This window comes from Delphinapterus leucas, chromosome 6 (assembly GCF_059928025.1).
Source record: "Delphinapterus leucas isolate spDelLeu-1000000601 "Yukka" chromosome 6, BTC_Dleu_Yukka2, whole genome shotgun sequence".
In the NCBI taxonomy this organism is placed as follows: domain Eukaryota; kingdom Metazoa; phylum Chordata; class Mammalia; order Artiodactyla; family Monodontidae; genus Delphinapterus; species Delphinapterus leucas.
Window position 1 is genome coordinate 122,188,810 of NC_143134.1, and position 26,259 is coordinate 122,215,068.

The following is a 26,259-nucleotide window of genomic DNA, read 5'->3' on the forward strand; positions in this document are numbered from 1 at the left end:
CACTGTTCTTCTTGGGAATTGCATGGGTGTGGAGAGTTTCGGCGCTTGACCCGAGAAGCAGCTCCTGCCAGGCCCTGCAGCGGAGCTCAGGAAACTCGGCGAACCCTCAGACCTGCTGAGACGCGTCCCCAGCGATCAGGGCCAGCCCTGCGGCCGTCACCCAAACACTAGGAGGACAGGCCAACCCAGGGCCCAGAGCCACCGCCCAGCCCTCCCGCTGGGCCCAGGCCCTGGACACCCCTAGCCCACGCAGGCCCACGCTGCCCAGCCCACAGCAGGGGCCACGGTTCAGGTTTGTGTCTTGGTTACTTAGCGCCAGGAGCGGTGACCTCATTGCCACAGAGAGAGGACAGAGCCCCCTCCCCAACAAGGTCCCGGGGAGGGGCGGGGCCGAGGCACAAGCCAGTGAAGGCACCAGGAGGGACCCCCTGAATGTAGGGAGGGGTGGAGGGCACCCACGTCACCCACCCCTGCGCCCCTGATGGGACCCAGAGACAAAACAGGCTGAGTGCATTGCCCAGGGTCAGACAGACATGGGTTGGAACCCAGTGCCCTCTTCCTGGCTGTGTGCCCTGGACAGGTCACCCAGCATCTCTGAGCCCGTTTGCTGCTCTGTGTAAAGGGCTTGCTGAGAGCACCCACGACAGAGGCCCATGGAGAGCAGCACCCGGGAAGCCATTTAAAGCAGCTCCTTTGCACCACGAGTTGACTGACTTGGCGTGTAAATGTCCTGGGGCTGCCGTAACAAGTGACCACAAACGGGGGGCTGCAAACAACAGACATTCATCTCTCCCACTTGTGATGGCTCGATGGCTGTAACAACCTCTGTTTACTGAAGTGGCAGGCAACATTCTTCATTCACAGGATTATGTGAGAGTAGCTGTATCATCTCTGCATTTCATTTCTGGATCATAAAGGAACTGGTAAAAATATTTGTTAGAAAAGGGCCGCTGGGTCTGATGGGGTGAGAACCATATGTGAAAGTAACAGCCCAGGGCTGGAGCTCCGGGAGGACCGGAGGGGGTGTGGGAAGCAGGACTTGAGCAGGAATCTGAGAAATGGGTCCAAGAGAGGATCCACGCGCAGGGGCCGGCCCGGAACTGCAAGAGCCTGGCCTGAGGGTTTGTGGAAACAACCGGCCTGCCGTGGGTTTGCACCCACAGGGCCCAGGACAGGAAGGGGCACCACCAGCTCAGGCGCACCCGCCCCTCCAAGGGCGTTCTCGCGCTTGCTGAGGCTGAGAAGTTGTGCTTCTCACCCGGCAGGAAGAGCAGGATTCAGGCTGAAGCCCGGGTCTTGGGATCCAAGGTGGGGGGCTGGTGGGGGGAGATGCAGACAGTGAACCCGGGCTGACATTTCCCTAAATGGAGAAGGCAAGAAACACAGGGGGACATTTTAGCCTTCCAGGGGGGAAAGAAGACAGAATTCTTTCTCTTTTAATAGTTCAAGCACCAAAAAGACACTTTGAACAAAGCCGGGCGAGTCAGAGGGCAGGAGGCCGGCTCACAGGCCAGGGCGGGGGCAGCTCAGCACCCACGGCCCACGGGAATCTGGGTCAGAAGCCCGGCAGCAGAAGCCAGGGGGTGATGGACCCAGCTCCGTGTCCCCCGAGTGCCCTGGGGACGCACAGAGAGGCAGTTAGCGGCTCAGAGCCTTTCAGTCCGTCCAAGGGAAAATCATTTTTTGGAATGGGTGGGCGAGGAGCTCTATATACAAAGATGTTCTCAGCCGTATCATTTAGGATAATGAAGAGTTCAAAGTATGGAAGAGAGGCGGGGCGTGGTTAGTCTGGGAAATGTCTCTCCGGGTCAACAGCCCACAGACATTTAAATGGCCTGCAGGCTGGCTTAGGGGATAAGATTAACTGAAGAAAGAGATTAGAGAGGCCCAGCAGGACGCCCACACTGTGACACACAGAGAGAAGGCCTCCTGGAAGGGGTAGCACAAATGCAAACGGCAGCCTCTTTTAGGGAATAAAAACATAGGTCAGGGTTTCCCTGGTGGCGCAGTGGTTGAGAGTCCGCCTGCCAATGAAGGGGACGCGGGTTCGTGCCCCGGTCCGGGAGGATCCCACATGCCGCGGAGCGGCTGGGCCCGTGAGCCATGGCCGCTGAGCCTGCGCGCCCGGAGCCTCTGCTCCGCAACGGCAGTGAGAGGCCCGCGTACCGCAAAAAAACAAAAACAAAAACATAGGCCAATAGAAAGAGCAGGCAGAGGCCAGGTGGGCGTGGGATGTGGCGGGGACGCTGCGTACCTGGCTACAGGGTCTCCAAACCTGAGGAGCCGGCAGGAAAGTCAGCCCAAACATGGCATCCAGAGGACCGCACCCCGCCAGAGGCGTCCTCGGCTACTGTCACGCCGTGTTAACGTGCTCTCCCAGAAAGCCCCTCGAGGGTGCATGCAGGCACCACGGAGAGGCCGCTTACCCTGAAGCAGGAGCGTCTGTTAACATGTTGTCAACCAGGGGTGTGTAGCAGGTGAGAGGGGGCAGGATTCCCCAGGGGGAGGCTCTGGGCAGGCCCAGCGGGCCCAGGAGGTGGGATCCGTCTACCCTCCTGCCCCAGCTTCACATCCCCTGCGAGCCGGGCCACGTCAACATCCCCCAGCCACCTCTCCCAGACTTGGTGCTCATCCAGAGACACTGTGACCTGCGGGGGCTCGGCCCTCCCGCCATGTCCTCCCCCGGCTCTTCAAATGTGGGCCCCAGGACATCTGTCATCTCACCCAACCCTCCCAACAAGCCGCTAGGAAAGTGTCACCAGCACCACCACCACCCCACTTTGTAAGGAGAAGACTTTGCAACTCAGAGGCTGCTTGTCCCCAAGGTCACACAGTGCAGAGGGAAAAGGGCTCAGGACCTCGCTGTCCAGGACTCCTTACCCTGAGCCAGTAACAGCACGTGGGCAGAGCCAAGAGCATGGCTTTGGGGTCAGCCGGATGTGAGTTTCAGCCTCCACTCTGCACAAGGCCTCTGGGCCTCAGCTTCCTCATCTGTAAAGTGGGGACACGGACACCTGGAGGGTTAAAGGTGACGACCTGCTTTCCTGGGCTGGCACGGGGTGGGGCGGTCGCTGTCAGCTCATAAACCCAGGGTCAGGGCCAGAGCTGGAGATCTCAGGCCACTCGACACCTCAGGACTCTCGCCCCATCCGTGCAGGACTCAGTGTGGCCCAGCCTGAGGCCCTTGGCAGCCCATACTCTTGGCCCAGCAGCCCCAGTGGCCCTGCCCTGCAGTCACGGGCAGCAGAAGGGGGATAAACCCTCAAGGAGGGGGGAAAGCCTCCCCACAGGGCTGGGCCCGGGCCTCAGCTCAAAGAGCCCAGCCAGGCTGGCCTGCCGCCGGCCCTTTAGCAACATGAGGGTGGTGAGGGGCTGTGGGAGGGGGAGTGCAGCAGCCTAGCCCCTCATCCCAGCAGGAGGGAGACCCCACCCCTGCCCATCGGCTCAGGCCAGGGTTCCTGGACCAGGCCTCGGTCCCCACGGGGGCCTGGACGGCCACAGCCCTCTTTATCAGCTGGGGTTCCCAGTCGAGCTGTCACGGTGGCCGGCCGCCAGCACCCGCCAGGCCGAGAGCTCCGATGACATCACTCTGGCCCAGGCGGCGGCAAAGTAAAAACAGATGGCGCCTCGTCCAGGCTTAGACCCTCCTCAGGAGGCACCTCGCGAGCGGTCCTCCACTGGGTGGGCCCAAGGTGACCAGAGGCACCAGGACAGCTGCCCTGTCACGGTCCTCACCTCCCTGAGTGGTCACCGCTCCCCCCTGGGCTGGGGTTCCAGGGAGGGTCGGCACCGCCTGTGCCTTGTTCACGGGCGTCTCCCAACCTCCGACATGGCGCCAAGCACATGGTTGGCGTTCAGGAAATGCCAGTGGGATGAATGAAGGGCCACCAGCTGTCCCGGAGCCGTGGCTGGGGGTCCGAGGCTCCCCTCCCTCCGCCCTGGCAGGGTCACCGCCATTCCTCCTCGGTGGTGCTTTGCAGTCTCCCCCAGCTCCCAGCCGTCACCAAAGACCATAGATTAGATGATTGCCTTCACATGGAATGTCCAGAAGGAGCGAATCCATAAAGACAGAGAGCAGATGAGTGGGTGGAGGCGTGGGCTAGGGGGTCACAGCTGAAAAGCGTGGGATGCCCTTCCAGGTGCTGAAAGTACCCTAAAATTGAGAGGAGTGATGGCTGCACACATCTGTGACCACACTCACGCCATGGACCCCTTAAGTGGGAGAACCATGCGGCGTGTGAATTACGTCTCATAAAGCTGTTTAAACAATGAGGGAGCCAGTTCCTGATAAGCCAGAGGCCTGGGGCTGCTGACCTGGGATCTCAGCTCTGAGGACCACCCACGTATAAGGATCCAGCAGGCAGAGGGTCGAGGGTGTCTGTTTGATCCCCGCCCCAGGTTTTAAATGGGGCCTTCCCTGTTATGGGTGGAGGTGATGGAGACTCAGGCCTCATCCTAGTATCATTATTATAGTTGTTACCGCAGAGCTTAATGGGGTCTCATTTGGTCCTTAGGAGAACCTCCGACCAATGGTATAATGGGCCCTGTGTGACAGGGGAGCTGAGTGCAGGGGGGCCACAGACGTCGGGGGTCTGGTCTGGCCCGAGACCCAACACCAGCATGTGATCTCTGCACAGGACACAGCTGCAGGTTGCTCACTCTTCTCTGAGGCTGTCAGAGTGTAACTTTCAGAAAACTGAAAGCAAGGCTGTCACACAGATATAAAATGAATATGGATCAACAATTCATTAGCTCATTAATACAGGAACCAAAAAGAGGCTGCAGCAGTTTGAGGATCAGGGCAGGTGAGTTAAAGGTGACACAGGTCAGGGTCCCACCGGCAAGAGAACTGTAACCCTTGGGGGTCACCTTACGCCAGATGCAAATCTGCAAGTTAACATAACTTCACAAAGTCCAAACTCTTAATTAATAGTAAACAGCAAAGTCCACAGGCACATTCTCTAGATAAGAAAATTCCTTGTGTGGCCTTAAATAATGCCCCAGGATGACTTAGAAAGGATAGCTTTTTTTTTTTTCTTATTTTCAAGCTTTAAATAATTTTCTTTGACATTAAAGAAGATACAAATAAATGGAAAGATATTCCATGCTCATAAATTGGAAGAATTCATGTTGTTAAAATGTCCATACTACCCAAAGCAATCTGCAGATTCAGTACAATTCCAATGGCATTTTGCATAGAAATAGAACCAACAGGGACTTCCCTGGCAGTCCAGTGGTTAAGACTCTGTGCTTCTACTGCAGGCGGTGCAAGTCTGATCCCTGGTCAGGGATCTAAGATCCCACATGCTGTGTGGTACAGCCTAAAAAGCAGTAAATAAAAATAAAACGAAATGGTGCATTTTTTAAAATAAATAAATAAAATAAAACAACAGTCATTAAAAACAAAAAAAAAACAAAAAACACCAGGAAAGTTCCCTGGTGACCTAGTAGTTAGGATTCCAGGCTTTCACTAACATGGCCTGGGTTCAATCCCTGGTCAGGGAACATCCCACAAGCCATATGGCGCAGCCAAAAAAAAAGAAAAAGAACCAACAATCCTAGTTTGTATGAAACCAAATAACCAAAGCAACCTTGAGAAAGAAGAACAAAGTTGGAGGCATCACAATTCCTGCTTTCAAATTATGTTACAAAACTATAGTAATCAAAACAGTATGGTACAGGCATAAAAACACACACATAAACCAAGGGAACAGAATAGAGAGCCCCAAAATGAACCCACATATATATGGTCTATTCACTGACAACAAAGGAGCCAAAACTATACAATAGAGAAGAGATAGTCCTTTCAATACAGACAGACCTCACTTTACTGCACCTTGCAGATACTGTGTTTTTTACAAATTAAAGGTTTGTGTTGAACAAGTCTATCGGTACCATTTTTCCAACAGTGTTTGCTCATTTTGTGTCTCTGTGTCACATTTGGGGGATTTTCCCAATATTTCAAAATTTTCATTAATGTTATATCCATTATGGTGATCCGTGACCTTCGAGGTTACTATCGTAATTGGGGAGCCATGAACGGCACCCATATAAGACGGTGAACTGAATTGATCAATGTGTGTGTTCTGGCTGGCCCACCGACCGGCTGTTCCCCGTCTCTCTCTCTCCCTCCTAGGGCCTTCCTTTGACCTGAGATACAGCAGTATTGAAATCAGGCCAATTAATAACCCTACCATGACCTCCAAGAGTTCAAGTGAAAGGAAGAGTTGCACGGCTCTCACTTTAAATCAAAAGCTAGAGATGACGAAGCTTGGTGAGGGGGGGCATGTCAAGAGCTGAGATAGGCCTAAATCTGGGCCTCTTGTACCAAACAGTTTGCCAAGGTGTGAAGGCAAAGGAAAGTCCTTGCAGGAAATTGAAAGCGCTGCTCCGGTGAAGACACGAATGATAGGAAAGCAAAACAGCCTTATTGCTGGTATGGAGAAAGTTCGAGTGGCCTGGATAGAAGATCAGAGCAGCCCAACGTTCCCTTAAGCCAAAGCCTCATCCAGGGCAAGGTCCTAACGCTCTTCAATTCTGTGAAGGCTGAGAGGGGCGAGGAAGCTGCAGAAGGAAAGTCTGAAGCTGACAGACGTTGGCTGAAGAGGTTTAAGGAGAGAAGCCGTCTCGTAACGTCGAAGTGCCAGGTGAAGCAGCAAGTGCTGATGGAGAAGCTGCAGCAAGTTATCCGGAAGATCTAGCTGAGATCGTTCATGAAGGTGCCACACTACACAACAGATATGCAATGTAGACAAAACAGACTCTACAGGCAAAAGACACCACCCGGGACTTTCATAGCCAGAGAGGAGAAGTCAATGCCTGGCTTCAAAGGACAGGCTGACTCTCTCGTTAGGGGCTAATGCAGCTGGCGACTGCAAGTTGAAGTCAGTGCTCATTTACCATTCCCAGAATCCCAGGGCCCATAAGAATAATGCTATATCTACTCTGCCTGTGCTCTGTAAATGGAACAACAAAGCCTGGATGACAGCACATCCGTTAACTACATGGTTCACTGAATATTTCAAGCCCACTCTTGAGACCTAGTGCTCGGAAAAAAGGATTCCCTTCAAAATAGTACTGCTCATTGACGATGCACCTGGTCACCCCAGAGCTCTGATGGAGATGATATACAATGAGATCAGTGATGTTTCCAGGCCTGCTAACACAGCATGCGTTCTGCAGCCCCTGGATCAAGGAGGAATTTCCACTCTCAAGTCTTATTATTTAAGAAATACGTTTTGTAAGGCCACAGCTGCCATAGACAGTGGTTCCTTTGATGCAGCTGGGGCCAAGTAAATTGAAAGCTTTCTAGAAAGTGTTCACCATTCTAGATACCATTAAGAACATTCTTGATTCATGGGAAGAGATCAAAATATCAACATTAGCAGAACTTTGGAAGAAGTTGATTCAGGACAACAAGCTTGGCAAAGATTTTGGATTTGACACTAAAAGCAAAGGCAACATAAAGTAACAATAAACAAGGAGAACTACATCAAACTAAAATCTTCTGCAAAACAAAGGAAAACATCCACAAAATGAAAAGGCAAAACCTACAGAATAGGAGAAAATATTTACAAATCGTATAAAGGACTAATAGCTAAGTTATATTAAGAATGCATGCTACTGGGCTTCCCTGGTGGCGCAGTGGTTGGGAGCCCGCCTGCCGAGGCAGGGGACGCGGGTTCGTGCCCCAGTCAGGGAAGGTCCCACGTGCCGCGGAGCGGCTGGGCCCGTGAGCCACGGCCGCTGAGCCTGTGCGTCCGGAGCCTGTGCTCCGCAACGGGAGAGGCCACAACAGTGAGAGGCCCGCGTACCGCAAAAAAAAAAAAAAAAAAAAGAATGCATGCTATGAAGTAAGAAAAGCTGATAATAATTTGATTTCAAAATTGGCAGAGTAACTGAATAGACAATTTTCCAAAGAAGACATAAACAAATGACCAACGGGCACATGAAAAGATGCTCAACGTCACGAATTATCGGAGAAATGCACATCAGAACCGCAGTGAGACGTCACCTCACACCTGCCAGGATGGCCACTACCAAAGAGATAAGAGATAACAAACGGTGGCAAGGACTTTGAGCAAAGGGAACCCCTTGTTGGTAGCCATGTAAATTGGTGCAGCCACCGTGGAACTTAGCACGGCGGTTCCTCAAAAAATTAAAAATAGAACTACAATATGATCCAGAAACTCCACTTCTGGGTATTTATCCAAAGGAAATAAAATCTCTATCTTCAAAAGACATCTGCACCCCCAGGTTTGCTGCAGCATTATTTACAATGGCCAAGACATGGAAACAACCTAAGCTGTTTCCATGGATGGTTGGATGGGTGGATGGTTGGATGGATGGATGAGAAGATGCGGGGATGTGGGAGGTTTCCTTCACTTACACTTCTGGTAAAAGGACAGATTAGGTTAATCAGGCCAATCTCTCGCTGAGGAACAAAAGTGCTTTAAAAAAATTTTTTAAAGCAATGAGGTAACAAGATAGTAAGGAGTAAGGAGGCCACAGTCTAAGGGGGGCAGGCCCGCAGACGTGAGTGCAGCTGAACATGTTCTTAATTGAGAACTTGTGGAAAAACCAAAGGGACCTTGGGTTTCAATAGCCTCATGCAAGACACAGAGACCCCAGCCCAGGCCCGCACGCCCAGGGCAGCCCCCAGGAGGCACAACTCGTAAAGCCTAGAGCATGAAGAGCCCCACTCTCAGGACACAAGTGAACCAGAAACGGACCCACTAAAGGCCCACCCCAGGGACCACAGGGGAGCCACCTCAGGACAGAGCGTGGGGCTGGAGTCACTGGAAATTGGGACCACAGTACAGACCCACATCACCCAGTGACTCAAAGGAGCCTTGTCAATGAATTTAGCTCAAAGTGACCCTGGCTCTGTGGTGGCCCAGGACCCAGAAGGACCAAATGTGGACTTTCCCCACTTATCCTCAACCCCAAAGGAATTCCACAAATTATCTACTCACGACAGTAAGCAGGTCTCAGTACAAGCGCAGAAGGGCACATAACCCAAAGAGTGAGCAACAGGAGAGGAAACACACCCACAGAGCCCAGATACTGGAAAAATCAGATAGATTGTAAAACAACTGCGTCTTTATCAAGCCTAAAGAAATCAGGGCCGGATGGAAAAGTCTACAGGAAACTGTTAGAAAGGAACCAATAGTCGAAACCTGGGAATACAAAGTACATTAATTAAAATTATTTATTGGATTTTGATTTTCATCGTATATCCAATTCAACTGAAGGAACAGTACTGAACCAAAGAACAGAGCAGAGATGTTATAGAGGTTGCAGCATAGAGAGGCAAGAAGATGGGAAAGGTGTCAGGTTTGGTGACATGGAGAAGAGAATGACTTGGTCTAACCACGCTCCAGAAGGTGAGAAAAAACAGAAGCTCGGAGCAATACTTGAAGAGGGGACGTCTGAGAATTTTATAGAACTGGTGGAACTCACGCACACAAAATAGCCCCCAGAAAAGCCCGATGAACCCCAAGTAGGATTAACAAAAGGGAATCTACACCTAGACTCATCTTAGCAAAACTACAGAGAGAAAGAGAAATACAGTTGACCCTTGAACCACACGGGTTTGAACTGAGCAGATCCACTTCAACATAGATTTTTTTCCAACAAGTATATTGGAAAAATTTTTGGAGATTCGAGACAATATGAAAAAACTCGCAGACAAACCACATAGCTAGAAATGTCGAAAAAATTAAGAAAAAGATGCACGTCATGAATGCATAAAATCTATGTAGATGCTATTCTATCCTGACATAGGCATAGGGTGAATGATACTTAATATAAAATTAATAATGTGTTCGTTTTCTTACTGTTTTATAACTTTGCTTCCAAAGAATTACATTACCTTACTGTATGCCTCTCTCTCTCTCTCTCCTAATTGAAGATACTACGGAAACAGTACCAGCCTCTCATCAGAGGTGTTTTTTCTAATGTAACAATGTTTCCAATACGGTATTACGAATGTGACAGTAATACTGTATACCATAAACATTTTATAACGATTCATTTATTAGTGTCAGGTTAGGCTACTGTGAGGCAATTGTATTGATGACGCCAGGTGACCATAAAGCAATTTGCTATGAATGCATGAATCGTTATACCTGCATATAAATGATTTCTTTCACGCTATCTTTTCATTTTTGATGTCCAGTGCTAGTAATACATATTAACATGTACTGTGTTTTGTATCATACAAGACAATATTGATATAGGTACCGGCAGACAATTCATCCTGTAAACAGATAATGTAAACTCATAGTATGGATAAATACTCATAGTATGGATAAATACTCTAAATGTATTTTCTTTTCCTTACAAGTTTCTTAATAACATTTTCTTTTCTCCAGCTTACTTTATTTAAAAAATACCATGTACAATACATATAACATACAAAGTATGTTTAATCAACTGTTTGCGCTATCAGTAAGACTTCCGGTCAACAGTAAGCTATTAATAGTCAAGCTCCAGGGGGAGTCAAAAGTTATATGCAAATTTTTGACAGCATGGTGGGAGCCGGGGTTCGGAGTCGCTAAGCCCCGTGGTGTTCAAAGGTCAAATGTATTTGAAAAAGAGCCAGAGAAGGAGACAGATTACTTTCTAAAGAGTAACGTGAACGGCTGACTTGTCCAATACAGGAATGAAAACCAGAAGCCCGTGAAAGGCCATCTTCAAGGAGCTGAAAGAAAATACCCAGCGAAAATGCTTTCCAAGAATGAGGGTAAAATAATGACATTTTCAGGATGATAACAAAACAGAGAGAGTTCACCAGCAACGGACTATCTCTGCAGGAAATCCTAAAGGGAGAATTCCAGGCATATCCTTACGTGATTCCAGATGGAAGGAATGTTTGTAAGAAGAGAAGGAGTGCATAGAAAGTTGGGTGAAAAAAAGTGGGTAAGTCTAAATGAGCCCTGAATGTATGCAAATAATGAAGTCTCTTGTGTTACGACCATCCAGCCAGGTAGTCTTAACATACCTGTCAATCAGGGGCCGGTAACCAGGAAGCCGAGGAGGTCCGTGCTCCCTGCGTTCTCTGATTAACTCTGCCTCTTCATGAGAAAGTAGATTGAATAGTGCCCCTCCCAAATTCGTGTCCACCCAGAACCTCAGGATGTGACTCCTTGGGAAATAGGGTCTGTGCAGATGTAATTAGTTAAGGATGGAGAAAAGATCCTCCTGGGTTAGGGTGGGCCTAAACCCAAGGACTGGTGTCCTTATGAGAAGAGCAGAGACACAGACACAGAGGAGAAGGCCATGGGGTGATGCAGGCAGTGGCTCCGAGCCTGAAGTCTCCAGGGGCTTTGCAGGGAGGGAGAGAGGGACCGAGAGGATGGGGCGGGGGGGGTCTGGTCTGCAGGGAGGGCCTCCTGAGCAGGAGCTCGGGTGTGGAAAGGGGTGTCCAGAATCCAGCAGCCAGCGTGGGTGTCCGCTGCTCGCTGTGAGGTGTAGGGTTCCTGCAGCCCTGGAGGACTGGAGCCTCTGAACACCCTCATCTGGCCCATGTCACATGGCCCATCAGTTCTCATCAGGTGGAAACATCTGCCAGGGGGTGGGAGCAGAAGGTTCCAGAGGCTGCCTCCTGCTAGGTGGGAGAAACAGCCTAATTTGCGTGTCTGGAGGGGGCACTGGGTCACTGCCAAGCACTCGTCACCTGGGCTGGACCGCAGCTCTCAGAACAGACAGCAGTGATTTATTCCCAGGAAACTCTGGGTTCCAAGCCTGGTGACCTCGGGGCCTTGGGCCTGTTACTTGATTTCTGGGTGCCTCGGTTTCCCCATCCCAGGCCATCGTATCAGGAGAGACAGCCAACGTTGTTCAGCTACCCAGACCCGACCAGGGGGACCAGCTGTGCTGTGTGCCCAGGACCCTCCCGGCTCCAGCACACAAGGGCTCGGGTCCCCGGAGAGTCCTCAGTGCCAGGCGGTGCAGGCTGGACCCGGGGGGAGCCGTACCCACCCGGCAGCCTGCGGCCTGCAACAGCCTTTCCCAGGGAGGTCAGCACGCGGGACCCGCCCACACCCCTACCCCCGCTCAGTTTGCAATAACACAGGGACGTCCGCACGGCCCTGCGAACAGCTGGGCCCCGTTCCGCTCAGCTCTGAGCTCCCGTGACTCACCCCGCCGGACCTCCCACAGACCAGGCCTGCCGGCGAGGGCTGCAGACGCCACGTCCCCAACTCCCGCCTTCCACGAGGCAGCACTGTGCCTCCTGAGGGGCACCCCGCCCCAAGACGGTCTCCCCAGCTCAGGCCCTGCCCTCTGTAGCAGCCGCAGGAGTCTGGGTGAGCTCTGGGGTCTGAAAGCAAGCAAGAGCCAGGCTGGGTCCAGGCCCCGTGGCCGCACCCGCTGACCACCCTCCTGGTCCATCCTCGCAGGGGTCCAGCCCACCGGTCCCACGCCTAGGAGCACAGTGCTCCCCGGGCACCCCCCTCTGAGACAGTGGAAGGTGGCCCTCAGGCCTGGGCCGGCCTGTCCCTGCATCCCCCTCCCATCCTGAGGCCCCTCCACGGAACCCTCTGCGCTGAAGCCGGCAAGCTCACCTGTCACCAGAAGCTAGAGCAAGTCGCACAGCTGGCCCTGAGCAGCCAGCCCTCTGCTCCCCACAACCTAAGGCTGAGGCCCTGCCTTCCCCCCGGGGTCTGGGTGCAGAGGGAAAGAGATGTCTGGAGGCCACTGGGTCCTGGCTGCAGGGACACGCTGAGGAGCCGGTCTGACCTGAAGGGGCCTGTGCCCCCGGGACCACGGTCCAGAGCTGGTGCCTGAGGGGCAATGCTCCCCAGACGGCGCCAAGGGTGGCGTGGCCGACGCCATCTCTCTCGCTCAGCCCAGCTAGGGTGACGCTGGGTTCATCCCCACCGCGGGACATCCCAGACTCCATCGAGAGGATATTCCTCAAATAAAAATACGATGGTCGACAGCGAAAGAGCTAGTGAGGGCCTCAAGAAAGTCAAATTGATTCCCATGAACTTGAATGATTTGCCAGAAATTTCATGAAAAAAAATGTTTTTGAGACCACATTAAGATAAACACCACTTTTAGAGTTCCACATGACTGAGCTGAGTGCCTGGCACCGTACCAGGGATTATAAGTACGGACACAGCTGCGGAGGGGTGCCAGCCATAACCAACGTTACCCAGGCCGGCAACGCGCTTTCACCAGCAAGTTGGTTGTATTGTAATGGAGGCTCTGTAAAATAGTTCGATTCCACAACCATGTCCCAAAATAAAATGCTTTCTAAAAGTAGGAAAATACATCTGAGTACATTAAAGTGAAATAAAATGTGTGTCTGTATTTATAATCCTTGGTCCATTACCCATCTCCGCCGCGTGGACCTTTAACGCTCATTGCTGGTGTTTATTCCAATTTGGTCTTATTTTTTATGTTCTTCATGAAATTGCTGTCAGATCATTCAAATTTATGGGAATTAATTTGAATTCCTTGAGGCCTTTGCTAGCCCTTTCTCTGTAAACCATAGTATTTCTATTTGAGAAAATATATTCTTGATAAATGCTGAGATACCTGATAAGCTCAAAGCAATTTCTGCTGAATGGAGGATACTCGCAATCTTAGGTTTATTTGTTTGGAGTCTTGGTTTGTTGTTTTTGTTTTACTTAAACGTGTACATATTTCAACCCCAATATTCTTTCAGGTGCATCTCTCTTCAGAGAGCCTTTCTTCGGCAAGTCTATTTATCAGGCAAAATTCAGATGGGTGGTCTCTACATATGATTCCCTTGAACAGCTCTCTCAATTTTGTTCCATTTAGCTTCAGGAAGTAAATGTATCCAATTAAACCTAAAAGCACCCTCAAAACATTCTTCCCACAAGTACGATTTTCCGAAGCACAATTATACGACTTGAAATTAGATCTAACGCACTGTCTGAGCCCTCCAGTTAAATTTGTCTGTTTCCTCCTTTGCCTTCATAGGGATAAGTATCAGTGGCCTCAACTCTGCAAACTTTGTTTTCAATCATTACAATTCTTAAAAGATTCAAAAGCTCACGACGTGCTCTGACTCTTTGTCAAAACGTTTGATGAAAGCTCTCCAAGCGAATTTCAATCAAATGCAAAAGACTCCTTTTCCAAAACGTTCGATACCATCCCAGGTAATTCTTCGATGGCCCAAACATTTCTGAACTCACATGGCAGGGAGCAAACAGAGAACGTACAAGCTGCTACGCTGAAGGGTTTTTTCTTTAATGACACATCATCTTTGAAACAAATTTTGTAGTTCAGTTTAATTTTTTGGCTGCACCACGCGGCATGCGGTACCTTAGTTCCCGGACCAGGGATCGAACCCGTGCCCCCTGCAGTGGAAGCGCAGAGTCTTAACCACTGGACCGCCAGGGAAGTCCATTTTGATGACTCCACCTTCTATATCTATTGGCCACACGTCAAGCTAGCTTAAATGCAATTAGGAATTTCATACAAACCACAAGCAGTTCCCAATAATAATGGATTTCTTAATTTAGTCAAAATATTGTATTTTTTATCACAGTGCTGTGATCCTTCCAAATTCATCTTGTAAACCCCTTCAAGATGATCAAAATTTCAATGTTGAAGGGTTTGTTTTGTTACTGAATTTGCACCAGGATTGACAGGACATCAGCAATTTCACATTTGTTCAAACGAACTTCCAGATGCTTTACCTATATTCCATCCACTGGATTAAAAAAAAAAAGCAAAACATTTTTGGAATTAATTTAACTGATTTCTTGCTTGAAACAACTGACGTCGCTAATCTGAACAGGAGTCACTCAATGGCTCGTAAAGTTCTTCTGAGGATGCGCTTACAAGACTCGGAATAAAAAGACAAGCAAAATCCATTTCAAAGAACAGACGTTCCCTCTGAAGAAAATGACAGGCTCCAGAGTCACGTGTCCCTGACCTGCGGCGGCACCTGTGCCATTGCCCCAGGCTTCGGGGGACCGCCCACTGGTGACCAGCTGGCACCACACCCACAGCCGTGCCCTCTGGCTCCCGCCCACTCAGCGTTGTCACCACTGCCCCACATTGGAGATCAATGTCCACACCGATTTCATACAAGTTAAATGTTCCACTTTCTCGAGAAAAAGGGATCAAACTTCAATCGTTTTTTTAAGTGCGATTTTCATGTTTCTGCTGGTTGCCACTGAATGGGTTTATTGCAAAATTTTAAAAGCATTACCAAGAGCAATAAAAAAAAAAAATAGCTGTGGATTTGCACCATTCAATAAATGACAAAACCACGGGAGGGGGTTTAGCCTATTCTGCCTCTACTCCATGGCAGGGCCACTCGGCCTTCCTTCTGCACACGCCATTCATGGTTTCCTAACGGGTAATTTCCACCCCTCCCCACCCACTGGCCGCCTAGTGACTCACGCCCGTCAAGACCACAGCACCCACCATGCTCCAGCCCCCCTCACTTGGGGGTGGGCCTGAAAGACAGAGCTTCAAGCAGGAAGCTTGTCATCAACTCTGTGTGGCAGCAGAAGCGGCAGAAGATCAGCGTATACCGTGCCTCTGGGGCAGGGGCAAGTGGCTTGAAAGGAGCAGGATTGGAAGGGCAGGGACCCGGAGGTCTTGGCGAGAGGTAGGTGGGCTCCCCTGCAGGTGATGGTCTCCGGGGGGCACTGGTGTGAGCACAGCCACGAAGGCGGGATGCTCGCCTGGAGAGGGTCAGCCAGCCTCTCTCTCATCACCCAGGGTTTGAGCAATGAGTGCGGGAGCAGAGCTGCGTGCCGGTGAGGCTGGGGACTCTGCACCGGCCCGCCGACCTCAGGCCCCTCTCGCCGGGGCGGCTCTAGCTTCTGCCCCTGCTGAGTGCGCAATTGTCAGCAGCAAGACCTCCGCTGAGGCCTGCACAGGGCGCCATTCCTCCACGCAACCAGCCAGCATCCCTGTGTCAAGGCAAGTATATCAGAACCATCAGACTTTCTGCCCTGGAGGCAATTTGCCTTCCTGCATTGGTCAGTGTTCCAGGCGTGGGTTCTCTTTCCCTGTCCACACAGCCTCTGCCAACAGCATTCACCACGACTTCACAGGGCATCTCACTCAACAACACAGGGTCCAGCAGGATGTGCCTCAGGCCAGCAGATCCCCATCATGGTGAAGGTAGAGTGACAATGGGATCATGACCCCGGGACCCACTGGTCCTGTCTCATGCCTTGTCACCCAGAACCTCCAGCCTGCTAGACTATAAAAGGCTCCTGCAAGGCTTAGCTACTGCCTCGGCTTCACAATGACCACTGTGGAGCTAGGACACTGTCCTTCAAGATACAATGTCTAATAGCCAAAAGCTAGAAACAGCCCAAATGCCCGGCCACAGAAGAACGGATAAACAAACGCAGTCTACCCACGCAGTGGAGTATTATCCAATCACAAAAAGGGATGTAGTACTGGCCCATGCTGCAACGTGGATGGACCGTGAAAACGTTACTCGGTGAAAGAAACCAGGCGCGGAGGACCCACGCACCGTTCGATCCCATGCACAGAAAACATTCAGAATAAGCAAGTCTGTGGAGACGGAAAGCCGATCAGCAGTTGCCAGGAGACGGGAGGAAGAGGATGGCAGAGATGATTTCATGGCTGTGGGGTGTTCTTGTGGGGCGATAAAAATGTTGGAGAGCGAGACAGAGGGGACGGTCACCCAACGTTGTGAACACACTAAATGCCGCTGAATTGCTCACTTTAAAGTGGACGATTACATGTTAGTGAATTTCATCTTGATAGAAGTATATTAAGTGAAAGAGAAAAGAGAAACATTCAGTATATATTTTGAACCATTGTCCCTCAAGATACGATATGCATTTTGAACCTATGGCCACCGTACAGTGACTGCTCTGACCCCAGTAATTAGAAGACACGTGTCCCCGAACCAAGGTGTGGAGGGCGGAGTGAGCCTTCTCGCTACGGCTTCCCGTGCCCACCGGGGAGCCTGCGCTTCCCGACCCCACAGCTTCACACTCTGTAGGATGAGAGGTCCCAGTCCCCAGGGATGAAACCCCTCCTTCAGGGCAGTTTACAAGGATCCCTGTGAACCTAACGTGACAATTGCCACCCGGCTCTGGGTTCCTCTCGGCAGCTGAGCCCGAAGCCAAGAAAGGAGTCTCTCCAACCTACCTCTCTGCCCCCTCTCTGTGTAATGGGGGCAGGGAGGCGTCGTCCTGGGCCCCCTCTTGGGGCTGCCGCCCTGGGGATGACAGTCAGTGGACAATCACAGCAGCCACCCTGGGGCTGGAAGGCTGCAGTTATTTCACAGCAAGCAACCCAGGCCAGGAAGAGTGCGGGTACAGGGTGTGGGTGCAGGGCGGTGCGTCTCGCTGATGCAGTGGAGGGCACTGGAGTGACAGTGCTGTAGCTCATCCCACCAGCTCTCCTGAAGGGAGGTGTTTTCTGGGGTGCGTGTGGGGGGATGCTAAGAGCCACCACACTGAAGCATCAAAGACAGGACAGGATGGGCTTACAGAGAACCTCAAGGGATCTGAACAGTGCAAGGGATGGACCGTCCCCACCGGGTGGATGCCCCGCCCACATGCCCTCAACCTGCCCCAAGGCCGCTGGCACACAGCTCCCTCCCACAGCGACCCCTGCTCGCCATGTCTCTCTGACGTGGGGTTGCTCTGTCCACGAATGCAGGGGATCGAAACCCCAGAATGACCCTCGAAGAATAAGGGATGAGAAGGGCCAAGAAGCACCCCAGCACCATCACCAACCTCATCGGGACGACTCAGAGGCCTGCTCAGTCAGGCACACTCCCGTCGGTGGCCCCGCCTCGGAGTGACTCCTAACATCACCGCCAATGTAATTTACTTGCATCCAAATCTTCGCCTGGGGGTCTGACTTGGTGGGAAGCCAGTCTACGACAAACTAAGGCCCTGAGGCCCTCCTGGGCAGGAAGAGGTCAGCTGTGCCTGAAAAGGAGAAGGAAAAGTACAAAGTCATTCCCCAGAATCGACCACACGACGAAGGGACGGGGACACTGCCGAATTTGCCACCTGCGCCAGGGAAGGAGGCTTCAAGCTGGACTCACCCAGGCAGACCCAGAGCCCAGCACGAAGCACGGGCCGCACTCCTCCACTCCAGGTCCACCCCACGTCCACCCTGCCCAGCCTGGCCGAGTGTCCAGCGCCCTCTTTCGCCCAGAGGACAGTGGGACCCTGGTACCTGGTGGTACATCCCCTTCACGTCCTTGACAGCCTGTCCTCACCCTGCAGTCAGCGGGGCTTAGCCAGATGCCACCTGATGACATCCCCACCGCACACTCTACTCCCATGAAAATCTTCCCATTGCTCCAGGGCTGCAGTGCCTCTGGGACACGGGACCACTGGGACGGGGTACAAAATATTGAAATACTGCCTCATCGGTCAGTAAATGGTGACGTTCCATGCTCCCCTGTCCTTCCCAAACGCCGGCATCTCTCCGAGACTACGGGGTTCATTCCAGGACCTTGCTCCAGCCCGGCTGGCCATCCATTCTCACCAACCTGTCCCACTGCCTCCCCACTGTCGCCTGTGCCTTTGCTCCAGCCTCACCTCCTCAGAGCCCTGGACCGGCCCCACTCCCTCCAGCCACGGAGCACAGGCTGTCCCTCCCCGTCACTAGTTCCTACTCATCCGTCAAAATCTGACTCAAAAGCCGCTTCCTCCAGGAAGCCCCCACCCCTCCCCGGCCCCCGAGACGAGCTCTGGTCCCAATCCTTCTTCCGTGGTTCCGGCACCTGCCTTCTCAGCACCTCCCGCCCAGGTAATTACACTCAGTTCTCGGCTACTCGGCTAAATCTCTCCTCTCCTCTACAGGGCTAGCTTCTCCGGAGCAGGAACAGGAACAGGCTGGGGGTATTTTTGGTTTTTCTTTCTTTCTCATCATTGTATTCTCGGCACTGGGCAAGGTACCAGCCCAGAGCAGGAACTCAGCAAGTCTCTGAATGAAGGAGTGAATGAAATGCCATCCGATCTGGGCCCCAGCCCCCCGCCAGCCCCCCCAACTGGTGACGGCAAGCAGTACACGTGGGAAGCTCGGCCTCTCTGTGACTCTGGACTCTCAGGAATGCTTCGGCAGCACAAAGAATTCTGCTCCAAACCCCAGCTGGACCTCTTATCTTCAAGGATTGCACAAAATCCTGGAACTCACTTTAATCTTAACTGTCCATTTAGAGAACACAGCAAACCAGTAACGCTCGAGGGCAGGGGCGGGCGGGGAGCGAATTCACTGATCCTTAATCTCTAGCAGATTCTGGGCGGGGCTGAGCTGGCTCTTGGGAAACACAGGGACTGTTTCTTAATGCTGGTGTTGAAGTCCTTCAGAGGCAGATCTGGGCTCGCTGGCTGCACAGGCCCCAGCTGGAGGGCTAGACACAGCCCTTCTGGTGGGCTGACGAGGCCTGACAGGGCCGCCGTGACCAGTCTTTGAGAAAATCCATGTCCCACCTTCTCCAAAACCTTCCCTGACACCCCTTTCCCCAACTCCGAGGGCGCATACAGAATTTTACACGAGTCAGCAGTGGTCCGTGCTCCAACTCCACCACGACAAGTATTTACCCCACACTTGCTGTAGCTGGAGGGGCTGGGAGGCAAGTGGGTGCGGCGGGGAGAGCAGGGAAATTGCTACCACCAAGGAGGTCAGGGCACCGGGGCAGTTAAGTAGGCATCCCTGGAGCTGGACCGGCCTTCAAATCATGGCTCTCGGCCCCTCCGTGGCCCGTGGCAAGTCACTTACCCCAGAGCCTCGTCCATAAAGAGGGGAAAACCACTCTTCAAACATTTACACTGTACCTGGCACATACTAAGCACCTGATGTTTGCGAATGACTTTATTATGTACCTACTGTATCCCAGGATCCGGGCTCAGTAATAATACCCGCAGGATCACTGTCCTGGGGGCCGTATTTCTGGCCACGAAAGGATCCTGTTTGGGACTCAGATTATAATGAAGCCCATTCTTCATCTACGGAGAGAGCACAGACCCAGGATAACAAGCGTGCAAATGAAGAAGCAAGACGGGAAGAATCGTGGAGGCACACATGGCAAACAGAGCCCTCCCGGGAACAGACAACTCTTTCTGGAGAGTTTCTTGGAGGAAAAGCAGCGAGACACAAACGCTCTGCTGGAAGGGTTCCTGCAGTGAAGATGAAGAGCTCCAGCCCCTTAGGTGCACACAGGCCAGGTTGGGAGCAGCATGGCACAGACAGAAACACAGTAACGTGATCCTCGGGTATCTCTGCCGAGCGGTCACTCAGGCAAGGTCCCAGGCAAGGTGTTCTTCCCCCTTTATCTCGTGGATTCCGCCCAACAGCCCAACATAGCAGGCACCGCCATCACCCCAGTTTTACAATCGGGAGGTTCTGAAGGGTCATTAGATTGCCCAGGATCCCACACGGTGAAGCCAGGATTTGAACGCAGGCCACTGACCCCAGAACTGCTCTTCCAGGACCACCTATGCAGAAAAGAGGGAAAAGACCAGAGCAAAAGCCTGCCCTCACAGCATCACTGGGTGAAGCCCCAAGCTCTCTGGCAAGAAGGAGCTGGACATGTATCCTCCGGTCCCACTGCCTGCCTCTTCTAGATGTCGGACATACCCACGTCGTGGGTGACTTCAGAGTGTCCTCCCCAGAGTTTTCATGCTAATGTGTAGGCTCAGCCATTTGCAACTTTCATCGTCTCCCGAAATCCTGAGGGAGAGGATGCTTCCTTCCAGGTGGTATCAGGCATCATATCTGTCTGCAAGGAGTAGACCCTTCCTCACTGCTACAGCCGAGATTCTGGAAAACCAGTTATCAGTAGTAAGGAACTGATTCCAGCATCCACTCTATACACCCTAACCCATCACGTAGGATGCCTGCTTCTGGTTAGTCCTCCTACAGCTTCCCCAGACCAGCAGCCTCCAATCAGGGCATATCCGTCCCCTTTTTTCCACTATAAAACTTATCCACTCTGGGACTTCTCTGGTGGCGCGGTGGTTAAGAATCCGCCTGCCAGTGTACGGGACACGGGTTAGAGCCCTGGTCCAGGAAGACCCCACATGTCGCGGAGCAACTAAGCCCATGCGCCACAACTACTGAGCCTGCGCTCTAGAGCCCGCGAGCCACAGCTACTGAAGCCCGCGCACCTAGAGCCTGTGCTCCGCAGCAGGAGAAGCCACCACAACGAGAAACCCGTGCACCGCAACTAGAGAAAGCCCATGCGCAGCAACGAAGACCCAACGCAGCCAAAAATAAATAAGTAAAATAAATTAATTAAAAAGAAAAACCCACTTACCCACTCCCCTGCCTGCCTCTGAGTCTCTGCCAAAATGAAAGTCGTGATACATGACTCCCTTGCTATAGCAAGACCTGAATAAGCAGTCTTTGCTTTTCTTGTTTTATTGGCCTTCATTTATTTTCCCCTGGGGCTCTATGTTAAGAAGGATTCTGAGGCTTCTTCGGGGCTCAGTGGCCAACTAACAATGGCCCGTGGGCTGTGGCAGAGGTGCTAAGAATCTGCCCCTGTCTTAGAGCAGCCCCTCCTGCTTCAGCTAGAAAGACGCCTCCATCGAAACACCCACCTTCTGCTTCCGTGATCCCAGCGGTAATGCAGATCGAAATGCAGGAGAGGCAGCTGGTGGAGGATACAGGAGAGTCTGCTCACCCACAAAGTCTAGCCAAAAGTTCAACCCAGTACTTGGCCGAGTTTCCCGCTGTCCCCTCATCTAGCACTAGAATACAAGAGATGGCACAGAAGATCTGAAGGCAGATGGTAGATGGCCCTCAAATCTGATCATCTGACCATAACATCAACGCAAAATGGCTGAGATTGTGGAAAGGTAAAGGAAGCGTTTACCAGGCCAAGATGGGGAGGCCTGAGCCAGTGGTAGAAATGAGCAGCTGACCCGCCAGTATCTGACTCCCTTTCCGAGGTGTGGTTATGCTGGGGCCCGGTGCCCTGCCAGTTTCCCAGCTTCCCTTGCAGCTGAGTGGAGCCATGTGATTAGTTCTCACCAATGGAAGGGAAGAGGAAGTGCCCCAAGCACTTCCGGGTCCGGGTGGTCGAAGGCACACACGTAGCCGTGCTCTCTCTGTACAGGCTTCCGGGAGCCCGGGTGGAGCCTGGGTTTCCGAGGAACGCTCAGAGGAGAACCAAGCAGGAGCAGCCTGATCTACTGAGTGGGCGCCGTGCTTTTGTGATGCAGCCGCCGAGGCAGCCCCACCACCGGCAGTGCCCGCAGATCAATGAAGGAGCGAGGAGTCCGGGCGAGCAGAGCAGGCCTCCCCCGTCCGACGAAGAGAGGAAAACAGAGTGGGAAGCTCCTGTGTCAGACGTGTGGGGGATAGACAGCCCTGGCCACCAGATGGAGAGCTGGAAGCTGGGTCGCTTTCCCAGAGGTCAAGTTTGTCAATATGTCAATATGAGAAAGGGCGTTCACTCGTCGTTAGCAGTCTTCGCCGGGGAAGAGAGTGAGACAGATTCCAGGAGGTTGGAGGAGGCATCACTGTGTCGACAAAGCGAGGGGAATCCCGTCAGGGTCTCCAACAGCAGATGGGAAGAGGGCTTGCTGTGCTCATGGCCACAGAGCGTGTTCCTGGTGGCGAGGCTGTTGCTGGGACGTCCAGGGATGTCTACATGCAGCCCTGCCCATCGTCCTCCTCACAGAGGAAGGGACACACCCAGGAAGAGAACAGAGGGTCAGCGGACACGGCTTCCTTTGATCTGGGTTTCTGTTCCACACCATCTGACGCAGAGCCCCAGCAAAGCAGATGGGGGCCCATGACCTGAGCTCAAACCCAGATGTGGCGGGGCTCCCGCTCTCTAGCTAACCCCCTGGTACAGGGACCCAGAGCAGTGACCAGTGCCTCAGGCACAGAGCGGAGAGAGCATAAGGTGGCCAGGCCTCCAGAGGACGCCAGGGCTCAGCTTCTAGACCTCCCGACACGAGGTCATTTGAGATTGGCCCGCCCTGCCTGCTGTGGGCCAGTCTCTCTCTCTGTCCAACAAGGAGATGGAGCAGAGGGCCCTCTGTGGTCCCGCCCAGCCCCAGGAATCCTATGATTTCATGAGCCCGTGGTTATTATCCTTGCATAAGCTCTCCAGCCCACAGGACCATGAACCATGAACTGAAAAGTTAATCTCAGAACCAAGGAGATGTGTGGAGACGGGAGGCCAACCCAGCTTCGGCACAGCTGAAGTCACCCCAGCCTTATATGGAAAAACATTCTTAGCTCAGGTCCACACGAAACCAGGTAACAAATGTGGCTCCCAGGCTATAGTCTGCTGACCCCAGCTGTCATACATAAGGCCCAAATCTCAGTGGCCCAAGAAAATAAAAGTTTGCTTCTTCTTGTGTCACATCCAATGATCGTGCAGGCGGGTGGCCTGTTCTTCCAAGCCAGGGAGCTGTGCAGGGACCCAGGCTCACAGAGGCTCTGCCAGAGGCTCTTCCAAGTGTGGTTTCCCAAAGTCACCACAGGCATCTGTGTCCAAATCAACATCCAGTCAGCGCAGGAAGGGAGCACGTGGGGGGTTGTGCAGAGGGTTTATGGACCAGGGATCAAGACAGTGCCCACATTCCCCTGGCTGGACCTTGGCCACATGGCTCCACCCAGGCACAACAGGGATGCTGGGAAATGTCATCACTGACCCGCAGCCTGGTCCCCAGCAGCAGCCCGATGGACCATCTTTCATGGGGGCAACAACAAGGGTGGTTACGGATGGGTGGTGGGGATTAAGGGAGGGTAACGCGTGTAAAGGACATGATGACACCTGGGAGGCCGTTCTGTATGTATTATCCTAGGTACCAGATATAGAAAAGGTTATAACGTGGGGATATTTTATTTTAAAGACAATAAAAATGAAACCGGCGTTCCCATGCCCACCACCCAGATTAAGAAAGAAAACTTTAGGGCTTCCCTGGTGGCGCAGTGGTTGGGAGTCCGCCTGCCGATGCAGGGGACACGGGTTCGTGCCCCGGTCCGGGAAGATCCCACGTGCCGCGGAGCGGCTGGGCCCATGAGCCATGGCCGCTGAGCCTGCGCGTCCGGAGCCTGTGCTCCGCAACGGGAGAGGCCACAGCAGTGAGAGGCCCGCATAACGCAAAAAAAAAAAAAAAAAAAGAAAGAAAACTTTACCTATCGTCTTGAGAGCACTCTGCATCCCAGTCCCATGTGCCCCGTCTCCCCAGAACCACCCTCTTTTGGCCCCCGGTCCCACATTTCCTCTCACTTCCCCACCTCTTTGTTCACCCGAGATCCCAGAGCTCAGTGGCGTCTGCCCGTTTCCCAGCTTCACGTCAGTGGCACGGTGCTGCTTGCCTCCTCTTGGTACTCGGTCTCTTCTGCACATTACATTTGACATTCATCGTGCATTTACACAGCGAAAGAGCCTTTATTTCCATCGCTGTATGTTGTTTGCCTATACACACGACAAGTTACTTACCCATTTTCCTACGGAGGGACAGTTGGCCTGCCTCTCGCTTTGGGCTGTTGAAATATGTTTGTACACATCTCCTGGGGCCCATGTGTGCATTTCCCGAGGGGAAGAGCCTTGAGTCACAGCGTACGGCAGGCTGAGCTTCAACAGATGAGGCCAAATGTGTCTGGAGGGGTTATCCCGCTGCCCACCTCCCCAGGCAAGGCGCACAGCGCCCGGGCCCCTGGACAACACTGCACGCTGATCCTACCTGTGGGAGCACGCCCCCACACCTCATAGCGCCTTAAGATGCCAGCCTCGCACCTGACACTCATTACCATCCAGTGAGGCGCACAAAGCCGGGTCGCCGTTCCCATTTGACAGATACGGGCCCTGGGCAAGTCGGAAGTGGGACATTTCCTATTGTCCCTCCACTGACCAGGCCCGGCTCTGAGAGGAAGTGTATGTCCCTGGCCTCTGTCCTGGTGAACCCGAGGTCAGGCCCTCAGGGTCCGGGGCCGACTAGGTCCTCGTCATGCTCTGCACTGGAGGGTGCGACCTGCTTTCCCCTCAAGCCCAGGACCAGGCCAAGCCAGCGCCAGCACCGTCTCACAAGGGCTCTGCGGAGGGATGCTGGAAGAGCCAAGGGCTGCACGTCACTCGTTTGCGTGTAAAACAAACTCGATTTAAATTTCAGGATGCGCATCTCCACCCCGCATAATCCCGAGGATGAAATTCCGTGCAGAAGCCCAGGCACCCGTGCTGAGTGGGCACCTCCCCTTGCTGCAGTGCCCACCCCACCCCACCCTCCCACAGGCCTGGCTGTTGTGGTCCCTCGTCCTCTGTAGCATCTCTTCCCGCTCTCCTTCTCACGCACCTTGGGCAGATATGGGGGGTCAGGGGACTTCCCAGGCGGTCCAGTGGTTAGGACTCCACGCTTTCACTGCAGGGGGCTCAGGGTCGATCCCTGGTCGGGGAGCTAAGATCCCACACACTGTGCAGCATGGAGTGGCCGAAAAAGAAAAACTGGGGGTGGGGGGTGGGGGTCAGCCCCTCACCCAACACCCAACTGTGTAGCCTCTGGACTTTGAGCAAATGCGGTAATGGGAGGAGACTCTTGGGACCCTTGGAAGGATAACTGTATTTTACAGGAGGGAGGGACATGAATCACTGGGGGCCAAAGAACAGACTCTGCCGGATGGATTCTAAAGTGGCTTCATGATCCAAGCCATCTGGTGTAACCCCTTCCCCTTGAGTGGGGGCTGACCTGTGACCTGTTTGTGATCACTAGACTATAGCAACGGTTATGGAATGTCCCCCTTGTGAGTACTTTACAGAATTGTATAATGCCCATCTTTCTGGGAGACTGTCTCCCTTACTGGCTTTGATGAAGGAGCTGCCGTGTGAGAGGGCCCCACATGACTGAGGGTGGCCTGAGGGCAGCCCCCGTAACAGCCAGCGAGGAACTGAGGGCAGCTTCCAGGTGACGGCCAGCAAGAAACGGAGGCGCTCATGTGACACCCCACAAGCACCTGGATCCTCCCCCAGCAGCCACAGGAGCTTGGACTCTTCCCCGGCGGAGCCTCCAGATGCAACCCAGCCTCCTGCCCCAGAAACTGCGAGATGACAAAAGTGTGTTATTTCACACTGCTACGTTGGTGGTGAGCATGAGATGCTCAAAGTGGCAGCCATACTGGACAGAGGATTTACTCTGCTGAGCGTTTTAAATAAAATAATATCTCTAACTTCAGTGACCATGCTAAAATGCACAAAGTACTACTCAAATATTGAAGACCACTCTGGCTCCCAAGACCCATTAACCAGAAAGAAGTTCAGACTCAAAAACACAAACTCATGCTCAAGGTTTCTAAGCC

At 52.7% G+C, this 26,259-nt stretch overlaps 1 long non-coding RNA gene across 1 annotated transcript; it reads right to left on the reverse strand.

Moving 5' to 3' along the window:
* Positions 1 to 5,396: 5,396 nt before the first annotated feature.
* On the reverse strand, positions 5,397 to 24,710 carry LOC111177075 (uncharacterized). Its single transcript, XR_016393678.1, has 2 exons — positions 17,724 to 24,710; positions 5,397 to 15,908 (listed from the first exon to the last, which is right to left on the reverse strand). It is a non-coding gene; the product is annotated as an uncharacterized LOC111177075 (long non-coding RNA).
* Positions 24,711 to 26,259: the final 1,549 nt, after the last annotated feature.